Source organism: Musca autumnalis, unplaced genomic scaffold, assembly GCF_047663935.1.
Source record: "Musca autumnalis isolate F117 unplaced genomic scaffold, ASM4766393v1 scaffold_2, whole genome shotgun sequence".
Classification (NCBI taxonomy): Eukaryota; Metazoa; Arthropoda; class Insecta; order Diptera; family Muscidae; genus Musca; species Musca autumnalis.
The window spans coordinates 95765260-95780095 of record NW_027411755.1 but is presented as its reverse complement, the minus strand read 5'-3'; positions in this window follow the sequence as shown (position 1 = coordinate 95780095).

Below are 14836 nucleotides of genomic sequence, written 5' to 3'. Positions count from 1 at the left end.
TTTTGATACACATGAAAGTGTTAAGAAACTTAACTTTGGCCATGTACAAATATAAAACATATGACTTTCCACGGAATAGTGTTGAAGTTTGATGAAGAAAATCTTTACTTTCATTAAGTTCATAAAAATAAAGAAATATGTATGCAACCGATCACTATGAATAACATTTAAGCACTATCATGCATCAACACGCATAACAAAAATAAACCAAATTTGTTCTCCGATACAGAAATTAAAACCCGAGCACTCAATTTTTCGTTTGTACTGCATCAACGCCGCACATCAACAATTACACATTTAAGGCCTCGGCACATACGGCGCGTTGAGCGTTGTGTTACAACAACCACATGAAAACTTCAAGAACAAACTTGGCATCACTTACACATTTTTCATGTGGTTGTTGTTTTCAACGCGCAACGCGTCGCACAACGTACCGTATGTGCCGGGGGCTTTACAATGTGCGAGCGAAACATGTACAATTCTTTTCTCTCTGCTTATTTACACTTAGTTTTGCCAAAGAAGCACAAGGGAAATAGAAAAATTCCCTTCAGAGAGGGAGAGAGAGAACGGGAAAAAGTTCGTCAGAGTAGTCGGACAGAGTTCGGACCGAAGTCGGTCAGACGAGTCGGAAAAAACTTCCGACTTTGAACAGACGCGTCGGACGTCCGACATTGTGTTTGCTGGGTATGTACAAAATATTGTCAATATCTGTTCGCGTATAGGTATAGCCCCCATTGAGTGGTACCGGCCAATGTAACATATTTTAAAGATTCCCAGCACATTTACCAATTTTTTTGTTTGCATTTTGGTATTTTATGTTCTCCGTAGGTAAAAAACCGTTTTGCGAAATATTAGCAACGTATTTTCTCGTTTTGCTATAGCCCCAATATGAGGGGTCACCCCATTTGGGATATTTAAATGGTGTTAAGTAATTATTGCCAACCGAGTTTGGTTTACTTTAAAATTTGTCTTCATTGAATATAAAATATTCTAAAAACAATTCAGAGCATAGATCCTTGCTTCGGCCCCTCCCCCCAATCATCCACATACATTAGTAAACGAAAATAAAAAAAAATACATTTTTGAAATTTTTTATTTTTAGTATAGTGTCATTGATCTATATATATAAAATTGCAATTTGTTTGTACGTTTGTTTGTGCCTTATAGACCTGAAAACCGCTGAACAGATCTTACTGAAATTTTAGGGTACATTGCTACATGGCCTGGAATGAAAATAGACTATATAATTTTTTGAAATTTCGCGTTGATCTGGAGATATAGCATCAAAACCGGAGGTACCTCCAAAAAATTTAGATTTTGTATGCAAATATCTTTAGAACTATTACAGATACAATATCCAAATTTTGTATGTGTGACGGAATTTGATGTAGAAATAAATTTACCAAATTATATTTAAATCGGTTCAGATTTGGATATAGCTCCCACATACATATATTTTCGGCCGATTTCCTTATTTTATGTACCAAACATGCTATTTATGTCCAATTTCGCTGAAATTTGGAATGCGTGACGGAAATCGGTTCAGATTTGAATATAGCTCCCATATATATTTTGGGCCGATTTCCTGTGTTTTATGCACCAAACACTCTATATATGTCCAATTTCGCTGAAATTTGGAATGTCTGATGGAATTTGTTCTAAAAATAAATGTGGCAAGTTATATCGAGATCGGTTCAGATTTGGATATAGCTCCCATATATATTTTCGGCCGATCTTCTGTATTTGATGCACCAAACACGCTATATATGTCCAATTTCGCTGAAATTTGGAATGCGTGACGGAAATCGGTTCAGATTTGAATATAGCTCCCATATATATTTCCGACGCCAAGTATGTCCAATTTCAATGAAATTTGATATGTGTAACGGAATTTGGTCTACAAATAAACGTGCCAAATTATATTTTGATCGGTTCATATCGGAATATAGCTCCCATATATATTTTTGGTCGATTTCATGTTTTTGTTACGTATGTCCAATTTCAATGAAATTTTGAAGTAGTCAGTAGAAGTCATCATTATATACACAAGTTCTTACATTTGGGAAGGAATTAACCAGGGCTACAGCTATTAAATATCATATCTTTGAGCGATTTCTTATGAGGGATATTTTATTATGATATATCTAAAGCATTATTGGATTAAAAATTGCAAATACAAGTGCAATTTAAGGTATCACAATAGGTTAATATGTATGTGACTTGGAAAAAAATAAGTCCCGTGTATAAAATAAATTACAACTATCCTCAAATTTAAGGTTCTCAAAACTAGTTCTATTCTTAATTTAATTCAATTAAGCAGATCTAAATCCAATCTGTCGAAATAAAGAGAAATTAATAGTGTAAGAATATATAACCTAAGTAGGAATACTTATAGTCGAAAAAGCTTTAGGAGGAGTGTTACCTCCTGAAACATACAAAAATACCATAGTACCTCCATAATAGCCCTGAATGGGTAGAGAACGAAGTCATATATTCTATATTTATACGTTAAAATATTAAAAAGTTAATATAATTAAATCATTCCATTATATTTTATTTTATTCGGGGCAGCGCACAGTGCGAAATTTGGGAAGTTTAGTTGAACTTTAAGGGATTTTCGAAGTACATGCAATTAATTAAACTTTTATTGAATTCGTTAGCTAAGTACTCCACTACAAATGGTCCATACTCAGTTTGTAGATTTACTCCACGAAACGACTAAAAAATGCACTTAAAATGGCACATTTGTTTAATCATTTTTTTTGTTTGTTTTTGTTTTAAAAATGTATTTTTGATTCATTAAAAAAATGGAGTGGCGCGGACAAATGGTAAGTCAGTATGACATGCTTTATTTTTCTTAATATTTTACAAAACTATTATGATATTTTACACTTTAAAAAAATGCAAAAACCCCTTATTGTTTTCGTGCAATTTCAGTTGGAAAGAAGTGGTTTTTTGAAGTTTTCAAAATTATAATTTTTTATTTTCCGTGGACATTTCAAAAGTGAGTTCCGTACATTCACGTGTTAAGATATATAGATATAATCTGAAAGATTGGGTTCTCCTCTGTTCGCAAAGCTATAAAACTGCTGCGGTATCGCGCGGTCTTTGGAGATATTCAAGATTTTCTAAAAAGACTTCCGGAATTTCATTCAGTTTCCAAAAGTGTAAGGTAAACGCGACAATGAACGCCATTGTTGACGTTTGAAGAAATGGACTCACTAATTCTAACAATAGTAATTTCTGTAAAATTAAGAAACCTCTCGCAATTTTTCATAGTTTTGACCTCTAAATGTTGGTGATTTACATATAGTGCAACATTTTTAGATGCTGCGGTGCAAATACCAAAATACGTTAAAAATTGTAATGCAGTGCAGACCTGAACTTGATCTGAAAGACATTATTAACAAAATTAATGGTACAGACATGCTGAATGGACCAATAAACATTATAGATACAAATGAAAACAAAAAAAAGATTGACATTTTACTCCTTAATAGATGTGTAGGGTTGTGGGCCTTCACCCAGAAGTGGACCTATGTTGACAGCTTTTGTGTGAGGAGGTTTTTTATTCGCTAACATCTTAAAATTTACATTTGCATCAAAATCGGCTGCAATTTTTGTCTTTAACCTTTAAAATACCCAATATGAGGGAACCAGACATGGGGCTATTCCAAAACGCGAACCTATATTGAAAATATTTTGTACATACGTTTTCTATCCGCTGAAAACTCAATATACCAATTTGCATCCAAATCGATTGAAAAATGAATGTAAAACGTAAAAACGGCAGCCACCGTTACATGAGCGCTACAGAAAACGGCGGGTCTATGTGGCCTAATTTGAGCCCCACATTGTCCACTAATATAAGAAACAATTGTGCAAAATTTTAGGAATCTACACCTTTTCCTTTAAAAGTTATTAGTAAAGTTCCGCTAAAGTGCTCGTATTTTGCACTGTGCGGCGAAGCGCACCGGGTTCAGCTAGTATAACATAAATTTTACAAATTGAGCGTTTTGTTTTAGGTACTTAACTGCTGAAATTTGACAATTTTTCTATAAAATGTGAATGAAATTCGCAAGAATAATCATAAAACTATAAAAAGCAACATTTCTTAGTATTGGTGAACCCATTTTGGGATAAACGAAACCAACATTGACGTCTAATGCCGGTTCTTCTATCAAATTTTTAAAAATATTGATATATGAATATTCCAATGACTTTCTGAAAAAGTCGCATATCTCGCAAACCTGCGCGAACCTGCAGCTAATTTTTGGTTTGTCTATAGAAAAATATCCTACATCTCAGAAAATGTGCGATTTATTCTGCTATTCACCACAATACATTAAAAAACCCTCAAAACTTATAAAAAATAAATTAATAGACTTTTAAAAAAGCATATTTTTGGGGAATGAATAGCAACCAAACTAAATTAGATATTACAAATCTATAAACGCCAAATAATCAAAAAATTGTCGAGAATTATAACAGCAACAAAAACTATGGTCAACTAAGTACACTTTGTTTGTATCACTATATTACTTAAGCAAAGCTAGAAGCAATTTTTTAAGAAAATAAATATTGTAAAACAATAGTGCACCTTTTACGTGCATTTCTAGTTGTTTCGCGGGGCAAATCGCAAAACTGAATATGAGGCATTAGTCATGGTATACTTAGCAATAGAATTCAACAAGAATCTCATTAGTTTTATGTACTTTAATTTTTGAGTAAAGTTCCACTAAAGTTCCCATATTTCGCACTGTGCGCCGTTCGGACTCGGCGACAAAGTGTAGGTCCCATATCATTGAGCTAATATGAATCGGGATGCACTCATTGATATGAGAGAAATCTCCCTTGTCCAGTATGGGATGTTGTGGAACAAGGTTTTTTTGTTAATCTAATTATAAAAGTTTTAAAAAATTTATGTCTAATTTTCCCGCTTATTGAGACTTACATATATGTTTTAGTTTTTCATGCCTGATGGACCGTTGAACCTCACTATTTAAGGAAATTTGTAAATATATCGTTATTCTTGATCGGGGGGCGCAACCATCGCAATTTGCAAGCCGATGCACTCATAAGTTTAGCAAATATAACGACTAGAAAACGATAGGCCCGAAATTCGTCTACAAATATACATATATCATTTTGGACATTCTTGAACATTTTTTAAAAATGTCAATGAAATTAGGTTCAGTAGTTTTGGAAAAATATGAATATTAAAATTGAAAAGAGTGGGAGTGGTAATCAGTTTTCTGGATATAACATATTTATCCTAATGATTACACATGCAAGTAACTTGCAGACAGTTGTGTATACATATTATAGTCGAAACTTCATTTTTTTCGAACTGACACTTGCATGTGTAAACGTTCGGAAAAAATTGAAGTTACTTTCAAAGCACTTACATTGATTACTGACAAGGAAATTTTGTCGGCAGTGAGGTTGTTAGTTGGTGTGGCATTGAATATGTGTGAGTGTATTGGTATTTTTCGAACTGTCACTTGCATGTGTAAACGGGGGGTATTTTGGCTCCAAATCATAAATTTGGCTTATACATATAGCGTTTTAAAGAAAGGCGTGGGAAAGGTACCCAACCTCATTTTTGCAAATACGAAATTTTTGAAATGTCGTGTGTTTTATTTATATAGATATAGCATTTTTAAAGAAATAGTGTATAGAGGAAGTACCTCGCCTCTTCCGGTTCAGTAGTTTTTGTAGAAATGATAAAAATTGAAAATTGGTAAAAGTGGGCGTAAAAGAGAACGTGATCGAATTTTCTTTGCATAAAAACCCAAGACTGGTTTGGCGCACATTCTATAGAATTATCGAAATCGGTCCAGCCGTTCTCAACTGATGCCATTACCAATGGACGACATTTGATTTTTATTTATATAGATTTATTTCTAATATTTTTTAACAGAAACGCTTTTTATACCCTACACCACTATGTGGAAAGGGTATTATAACTCCGCGAAATATCGGTCCTAGACCCGCAATCATATATCGACGAGATAAAGCGATTTTGAGATGTGTGTCCGTCCGTCCGTCCGTCCGTCCGTCCGTCCGTCCGTCAGTCCGTCTGTCCATTATAAATTGTAATCAAGCTCCAGGCCGCAATTATGGACCGATCGTCACGAAATTTTGCATGGAGGTCGGATTCAGACCAAAATAGACACCTATTGTTATTGGCGATGATCGTGATATCCCATTTTGTAGCTGCTGTAGGTCGCAATAATAATCCGATCGCTTCGAAATTTTAACTAAGGTAAAAGTATATGACAAAGAAGAAGCTTGCAATTTGAGATAGTGATCAGGTAAAATTTTTAGAGGGTAAAATGGACCACAACTTTTGTGTGAAAATTGTGAAAATTTTTAATATACAGCTTATATATTTATTCCTTGAAGATAAATTCCGCCCACATAAATAACATTTGGAAGGCCATTTCTTGACCTTTCCATAACAGATTTACAGCCAAATATATCCAGTTATTTGTTTGCAGTGTAATCAGAAGCACTCTAGAGGTCGCAATTATATATCAATAGTCACGAGATTTTGCACGATGTAAGAGTTAGGTCGAAGAACATGCCTGCAATTTTGGATGATAATCTCATATTATCTAGTGGGTTAAATGGACCATTACTTTTGTATGAAAATATAAAAATTTCAAATTTGGTCCATATTTTACTTCCTGGAGGGCAGACACCAGCAAAGTAGCCTACATATCGAAAAATAACTACTGACCTTTCCCCTGATGCAAATTGCAATAATGTGTCTCCTGGGTAACTAATACAAAATTTTCCTCCCATGCTACAATTTGTCTTTTTCATCATAGAGAAATTCCCAGCATTATTAGAGCCCTACCATATTAACCCTGCAAACCATTTCTATCGCCTAAGAATAATACGCGATTTTCCTGCGCGAATAATTTTTGGCAGGCGATATCGCCTAAAAATCTTCTGCGTAACACCAACCTAAAGTAAGTGTTTCTGGAATACGAATCGCGACCAAGATTCGCTGACGAATCATTTGGAAGATCTTAAGAAGAAGAAAATATAAACAAAAAATTAAAGAAAATTTATTTTTCATTTTTCTTTGTTTTTTGTTTCTTTCATTTTTTGTATTTGATTTTTATACTTTTTGTTTTATTTTCTGATTTGTTATAATTTTTTACCATTCCTTATGACATAGTGGTTTATACTGCTTCTCGGGCCTTTCTTAATTCCACTTGGCAAAACCCAGACATGTACTATGTTTGTCAATACTCATAATATAATACGTGCCATTTATACCAAAGTTATGCAGAATGTGTATATGAGAATTATAAGCAACCAAATCAAAAATTTTTGTAACAATCGCGTGATCGGGGTTCGGAAGAATAATATATTATTCGCCTGCTCTAACAATAGCGGAACATAAGACAATTTCGCGGAAAAATCGCCGAGAAGCATAATAGGTAATTTGTCGTAGCGATTGATTATAAACAATAATTTTTGAGAATCATCTACGAATGGCAAATTACTCGCATGGGTGAATTTTATATAAAAATTCGCTAAAAGATCGCCGGAAAGAAGCGTTGAAGAAAAATCTGGTCGAAAAATCGTCCAACAATCTTGCAATGGTTTGCAGGGAATTGTCCAATTGAATTTTTAATACATATGTATATTGCAGCATGTACATATATTCAAAATGCACTCGGTGTCGCTACCGTTAAAGTTTTTTTGAAATACTAATTTTGGTGAAGGCACCCACCCCCTCTTGGCATATATTTAAAGATGAATACTTTTGGGAGTTTGGGTGCCACCGTGGTGCAATGGAATGCACACCCGCCTTTGCATATTGAAGGTCGTGGGTTCGATTCCCCGGCCAGGCAACATCAAAAATTTCAACGGTGGAAAAATACCACTCAGTAATGTTGGCGACATTTCCTAAGCATTTCAGCAATGTAAAACTTATCTACAGGTGGTGTCTTAAGACACGCCGTTCGGGGTGCAGTCATTGATATGAGAGAAGTCTCCCTTGTCCCGTATGGGATGTTTGTGGAAAAATTATATTACGACGTGTCCTAAGACACCGCATGTAGAGAAGTTTTTCATGGTTGAAATACTCAGAAAATGTCACCATCATTAATGAGGGGTATTTTGCCACCGTTAAAAATTTCATGTGGCCCGGCCTAGGAACCGAACCCGGGCATTCAGCGAAAGGCGGTTTTGCATACCATTGCATCACGGTGGCACCCTATTAGATATGTCAAAACATTGAAATTTTACATTTTTTGATTTTTGAAGAATAGACTTCGGACACATTTAATATGCTCAAAGCATAAAAATCATTACGTATCTTCGTTTCTTATTTTATATTTTTACATCTGCTTTGTACGCAGAATGTCGTGCGTTCGATTCACCGGCGAGGTAACATCAAACTTTTAACGGTGGCAAAATATACCTCAGTAATGTTGGCGACATTTTCTGAGTATTTCAGTCATATCAAACTTCTCTAAATGTGGTGTCTTAGGATACGCCGTTTGGAATCGGCCATAAGCTGCAGGTTCAAAGCTTATTGTGATAAGGTGGCAGAATCGACAATGTTATTTCTTACAATAAGCTTATTTGTTCCATAAAGGAATTTTGATTTGCTGAAAGCTAATTCCCAGGGGCAGTGGTGTAGGGTATCACATGGCCGGCCCCGTCCGACTATAAACTTTGCTTATTTGTGAATAATGTATTTTTTATCTTCAAAACCAAAACATTCTTCGAATCAAAGTTAAATATTGCAACAAAGTTTGTTTTGAAACGCCTACCCCCTAAATTTGTTCCATTTGATCCAAAACCCAAAAAATAAGCGTCCATTTTTTTCCTATAGCCCCCATATAGCGGTACCTCCCGATTTTCGTTATTTTTAAGGTTGTGGCTTCAATATTCCTCCGAATTGGCTGAAACTTGGTTATAGGTCCACGCCTTTATATAGCCCCCATAGAACGGTACTTCCCGAATTTCGGTATTTTGAAGGTTGTTGCCTCAATATTCCACCGAATTGGCTGAAACTTGGTGTTTAGTCATCATTTGGGGTATAAAACTTTCCATATGAAATTTGTAGGTATAGGTCCTTGCCTTTATATAGCCCACATAGAACGGTACCTCCCGATTTTCGGAATTCTAAAGGTGTGACGTCAATATCCCACCGAAATGACAGATTTTTGTTATTTAGTCTTCAAGGGGGTTATAAAGTATTCCTGAAAGAATTATTAGTATATGTCCACGTCTTCCTTTATCCCCCATAGAAGCATATCTCTTAATTTTTGATATTTTTTAGGTGGTAATGTGGAAATTAATCTTCTTTGAGGTAATTAATCTTCTTTGAGTCTAAAAACTAATTGTTCCCTTTTACTTCAATAAAACTCGTGGTGGAGGGTATAACAAGTTCGGCCCCGCCGAACATAACACCGTTCTTACTTGTTATTATTATTTTCGTGTTGCTGAAAATGAAAGAACGCGTTGCAAAATAAAATTTCTACAAAATGAAAAATATTTAAGCAAATTATACAGAAGAACAGCAAAATATTGTTACGAATGTAACTGATAGGTTTAAGTTAATTTAGTTTAATTTCCGTTAATTTAAAAATTTGAATTGTAACGTAACGTTTTTTTATTACGCAGTTACTTTATCTAAGCAACAACAACTACCATGTAGAATTCTCTTCATCGTTCTAGTCCTTACTTTACCTTTTATTAATGTGCTTTTGTTTGTTTTGCCATAATCATGTAATTATCGTTTAGTTCCTACTTCTTGTATTTCGTGTATTTGTTTGTTGTTGTAATTACGTCATTACTGTGCTTGTCAACTTGTATGTATGTGAGTATGGTTGTTCGCTTAGTGCGAATGTGCGTCTGTGTGTTCGCTGCACAGATTCGAGGTGTTGCCAGATTTTCTAGATAATTCTAGACCAAGGAGATTTTGGGTATAAATAGCGGGAGGAACGGCAACATTGAGTTAGTTGAGTTTTAAGCGTTGAACTGAACAGATCGGTTAAAGAATTGCTGCGTGCTAACTAGAGACTAGCTGTGTGCTCTGTCATTAAAGTCAGTTCCGAATAAGTGTAATAAAGTAAATAAAGCATTGTAGAAACGTAATCTAAAACGAACCCTGTTTTATTTGGTACAAATCGTACTGGGGAATAAAACAACGTCTACACGGAGATTAGTTAAACCTAATTCCGTAACAATTGGTGTCAGAAGTGGGATTACGATCATCCTACAATGAAGTTTAAGGATCTACGAATGGAAGACTTGAAGAAGGAGCTAAGTAAGTTGGAGTTGTCTTCTACTGGCAACAAGGCCGAACTACAAAAAAGCTTGTTGGAAGAGTTCGAGCGCCGTGGAATGAACATCGATGCATATGAGTTCGACAGTAAAGAGGAAGTCGAGTTATCGGCAAAGGGCGAATCCAGCGTTAAGGAAGTTTCGTCGGTAGCTGCCAGGGGTGACGATTTGAAATCAATGCTGGCTATGATGATGGAGAAATTAGATGCTAAAATGGAAGAAAATTCCAGACTTGTGATGGAAATGAAAGCAGAAAACTGTCGAATGAGCGAAGAAACCTCCAAACTTATGATGGAAATGAAAGCAGAAAATTGTCGAATGAGCGAAGAAAATTCCAGAAAATTAGAGGAAAAATTAGAAGAGAACTCTAGAAAAATCTCTAAGGGCATGGAAGAGAAACTAGAGGTAAATTCTAGAACAATTAACGAGAAACTCGAGAACATCACGATGGTGATTGAAAAGAGAGTAGAAAACGTGGAAGTACAAATTAAAGAGTTGGATAAAAAGATTTTGTCTGTCGACGAGAAATTTCTGGCTCAAGATGAGAAGATTCTGGGCATAGAAAAGAAAATGTCGGAACTGGAAATCAAAGGTGGCCCAGTGAGAGCTATTCATAACACGTTAAAAATCAAGCCTCCTGTGTTCGACGGCTCAACCTCTTTCAATGTGTTCAAATTACAGTTCGAGACCGTGGCTGCTAGAGATTCTTGGAACGACAATGACAAGGCTGTATCACTACTTATGGCATTGCAGGGCGGTGCTGCTGAGGTAATACAGACTATTCCCGCCGCTTCTAGAAACAGTTATGGAGATATAATGGCTGCTCTTGAACGCAAGTACGGTGGCGAACATAAGCAAAACATCTACCTAATGGAATTAAAGGGAAGAGTGCAGAAGCCAAATGAGACCTTACAAGACTTTGCGGCTGATATAGAGCGATTGGCGTAGCTGGCATATCCAGGAGAGACACATCCATTGGTGGACCGCATAAAGATTGAGACATTTGCAAGTGGTATTCGTGATCCAGAGATAAAATTTGCGACGTATGCGGCACCGATAGGAACATTTGCAGAAACCGTGTCATTTGCCCTGGCCCAAGAAACCGCGAGAATGCTAGTGAAACCTAAAGCTTACAACGTGAGGAGGCTGGACGTTGAGGACTACAATTCCCAGACCGTTGTCGAGCCGCTGAAAGATGCACTAATGCATGTGAAACGAGGGGCTGCTAGAACGAAAAAGACTTGTTATAACTGTCGGAAAACTGGACACATGGCCCGAGAATGCAGATTGCGGCAAGCAAGGCCCAGATCCACCTCACCGCCTTCAAAAAGCGACGACCGACTGGTGGCCAAGAATCTGCAAAGAGAGACATCAGGAGAATCAGATACAGCAAGTTCTGCTAATCACGAGGCACCGCCGGGAGATGATGAAAACGATGGTCCCACAATTTCTATAGCCATAGTCCAGCAGAAGAATCACAACTTAACGGTTAAAGGCTTTATCAATGGTGTATTGCGTACCTTGACATTGGACACCGGTGCAACAAAGTCCATTATTAGACCGGATTTGGTAAAAGGGAAGGTATTGCCGTTAAATGGAGTCAAATTGCGGACGGCCACAGGCGAGACTACAACGGTGCATGCAAAGGCCTACCAACGGCTGAGCATGGGTAGAAAATCGGTAAATTTCGATTTTATAGTGGCCGATATTGTGGACGAAGTTATACTCGGTGTAGACTTCATGATTGCCTTCGATATCAACCTGGACATAAAGCACCGTGTGATGACTTGGTCCAATGTCGAAATACCGATAAATGTGGGCTACAACGACAAAAGCAAGCATCGCCAAAGTGCAGAATCCGACGAGACCGCTGTAGATGTCCCTACGCTGAAGGTGGAACCCGCCGACGAATGGCCCGTACGAAAGCGGAAACATCCCGCAACGAGAGGGAAAAAGCGAGGATGTACGTCGAGGAAAGTTACATCGAAAAGCGGCCGTACAGCAAGGAAGGACAAGTCCGATGAAGAACAGGTGGCACTTAGGAAGGTGATCACAAAGAAAGAAGGTATAACGTCGCGATTCCTGGAGAGAAAGCAACGTCGTCCAGAGGAGCGAAAGTCCAAAGCAGATGGCGTAGAGGGTACATCTAAATTGGTTGCTACAACTACGGAACGAGAACTGTGCCAGGTCATGAGGAACAGGCTTAAGCGAGAGGCAGTGTTACCAATGCCCATACCACAGAGAGGGAACTGTGCCTATTCGGGACGAACAGGCTTAAGCGGGAGGCAATGTTACGAATGTAACTGATAGGTTTAAGTTAATTTAGTTTAATTTCCGTTAATTTAAAAGTTTGAATTGTAACGTAAAGTTTTTTTATTACGCAGTTACTTTATCTAAGCAACAACAACTACCATGTAGAATTCTCTTCATCGTTCTAGTCCTTACTTTACCTTTTATTAATGTGCTTTTGTTTGTTTTGCCATAATCATGTAATTATCGTTTAGTTCCTACTTCTTGTATTTCGTGTATTTGTTTGTTGTTGTAATTACGTCATTACTGTGCTTGTCAACTTGTATGTATGTGAGTATGGTTGTTCGCTTAGTGCGAATGTGCGTCTGTGTGTTCGCTGCACAGATTCGAGGTGTTGCCAGATTTTCTAGATAATTCTAGACCAAGGAGATTTTGGGTATAAATAGCGGGAGGAACGGCAACATTGAGTTAGTTGAGTTTTAAGCGTTGAACTGAACAGATCGGTTAAAGAATTGCTGCGTGCTAACTAGAGACTAGCTGTGTGCTCTGTCATTAAAGTCAGTTCCGAATAAGTGTAATAAAGTAAATAAAGCATTGTAGAAACGTAATCTAAAACGAACCCTGTTTTATTTGGTACAAATCGTACTGGGGAATAAAACAACGTCTACACGGAGATTAGTTAAACCTAATTCCGTAACAATTGGTGTCAGAAGTGGGATTACGATCATCCTACAATGAAGTTTAAGGATCTACGAATGGAAGACTTGAAGAAGGAGCTAAGTAAGTTGGAGTTGTCTTCTACTGGCAACAAGGCCGAACTACAAAAAAGCTTGTTGGAAGAGTTCGAGCGCCGTGGAATGAACATCGATGCATATGAGTTCGACAGTAAAGAGGAAGTCGAGTTATCGGCAAAGGGCGAATCCAGCGTTAAGGAAGTTTCGTCGGTAGCTGCCAGGGGTGACGATTTGAAATCAATGCTGGCTATGATGATGGAGAAATTAGATGCTAAAATGGAAGAAAATTCCAGACTTGTGATGGAAATGAAAGCAGAAAACTGTCGAATGAGCGAAGAAACCTCCAAACTTATGATGGAAATGAAAGCAGAAAATTGTCGAATGAGCGAAGAAAATTCCAGAAAATTAGAGGAAAAATTAGAAGAGAACTCTAGAAAAATCTCTAAGGGCATGGAAGAGAAACTAGAGGTAAATTCTAGAACAATTAACGAGAAACTCGAGAACATCACGATGGTGATTGAAAAGAGAGTAGAAAACGTGGAAGTACAAATTAAAGAGTTGGATAAAAAGATTTTGTCTGTCGACGAGAAATTTCTGGCTCAAGATGAGAAGATTCTGGGCATAGAAAAGAAAATGTCGGAACTGGAAATCAAAGGTGGCCCAGTGAGAGCTATTCATAACACGTTAAAAATCAAGCCTCCTGTGTTCGACGGCTCAACCTCTTTCAATGTGTTCAAATTACAGTTCGAGACCGTGGCTGCTAGAGATTCTTGGAACGACAATGACAAGGCTGTATCACTACTTATGGCATTGCAGGGCGGTGCTGCTGAGGTAATACAGACTATTCCCGCCGCTTCTAGAAACAGTTATGGAGATATAATGGCTGCTCTTGAACGCAAGTACGGTGGCGAACATAAGCAAAACATCTACCTAATGGAATTAAAGGGAAGAGTGCAGAAGCCAAATGAGACCTTACAAGACTTTGCGGCTGATATAGAGCGATTGGCGTAGCTGGCATATCCAGGAGAGACACATCCATTGGTGGACCGCATAAAGATTGAGACATTTGCAAGTGGTATTCGTGATCCAGAGATAAAATTTGCGACGTATGCGGCACCGATAGGAACATTTGCAGAAACCGTGTCATTTGCCCTGGCCCAAGAAACCGCGAGAATGCTAGTGAAACCTAAAGCTTACAACGTGAGGAGGCTGGACGTTGAGGACTACAATTCCCAGACCGTTGTCGAGCCGCTGAAAGATGCACTAATGCATGTGAAACGAGGGGCTGCTAGAACAAAAAAGACTTGTTATAACTGTCGGAAAACTGGACACATGGCCCGAGAATGCAGATTGCGGCAAGCAAGGCCCAGATCCACCTCACCGCCTTCAAAAAGCGACGACCGACTGGTGGCCAAGAATCTGCAAAGAGAGACATCAGGAGAATCAGATACAGCAAGTTCTGCTAATCACGAGGCACCGCCGGGAGATGATGAAAACGATGGTCCCACAATTTCTATAGCCATAGTCCAGCA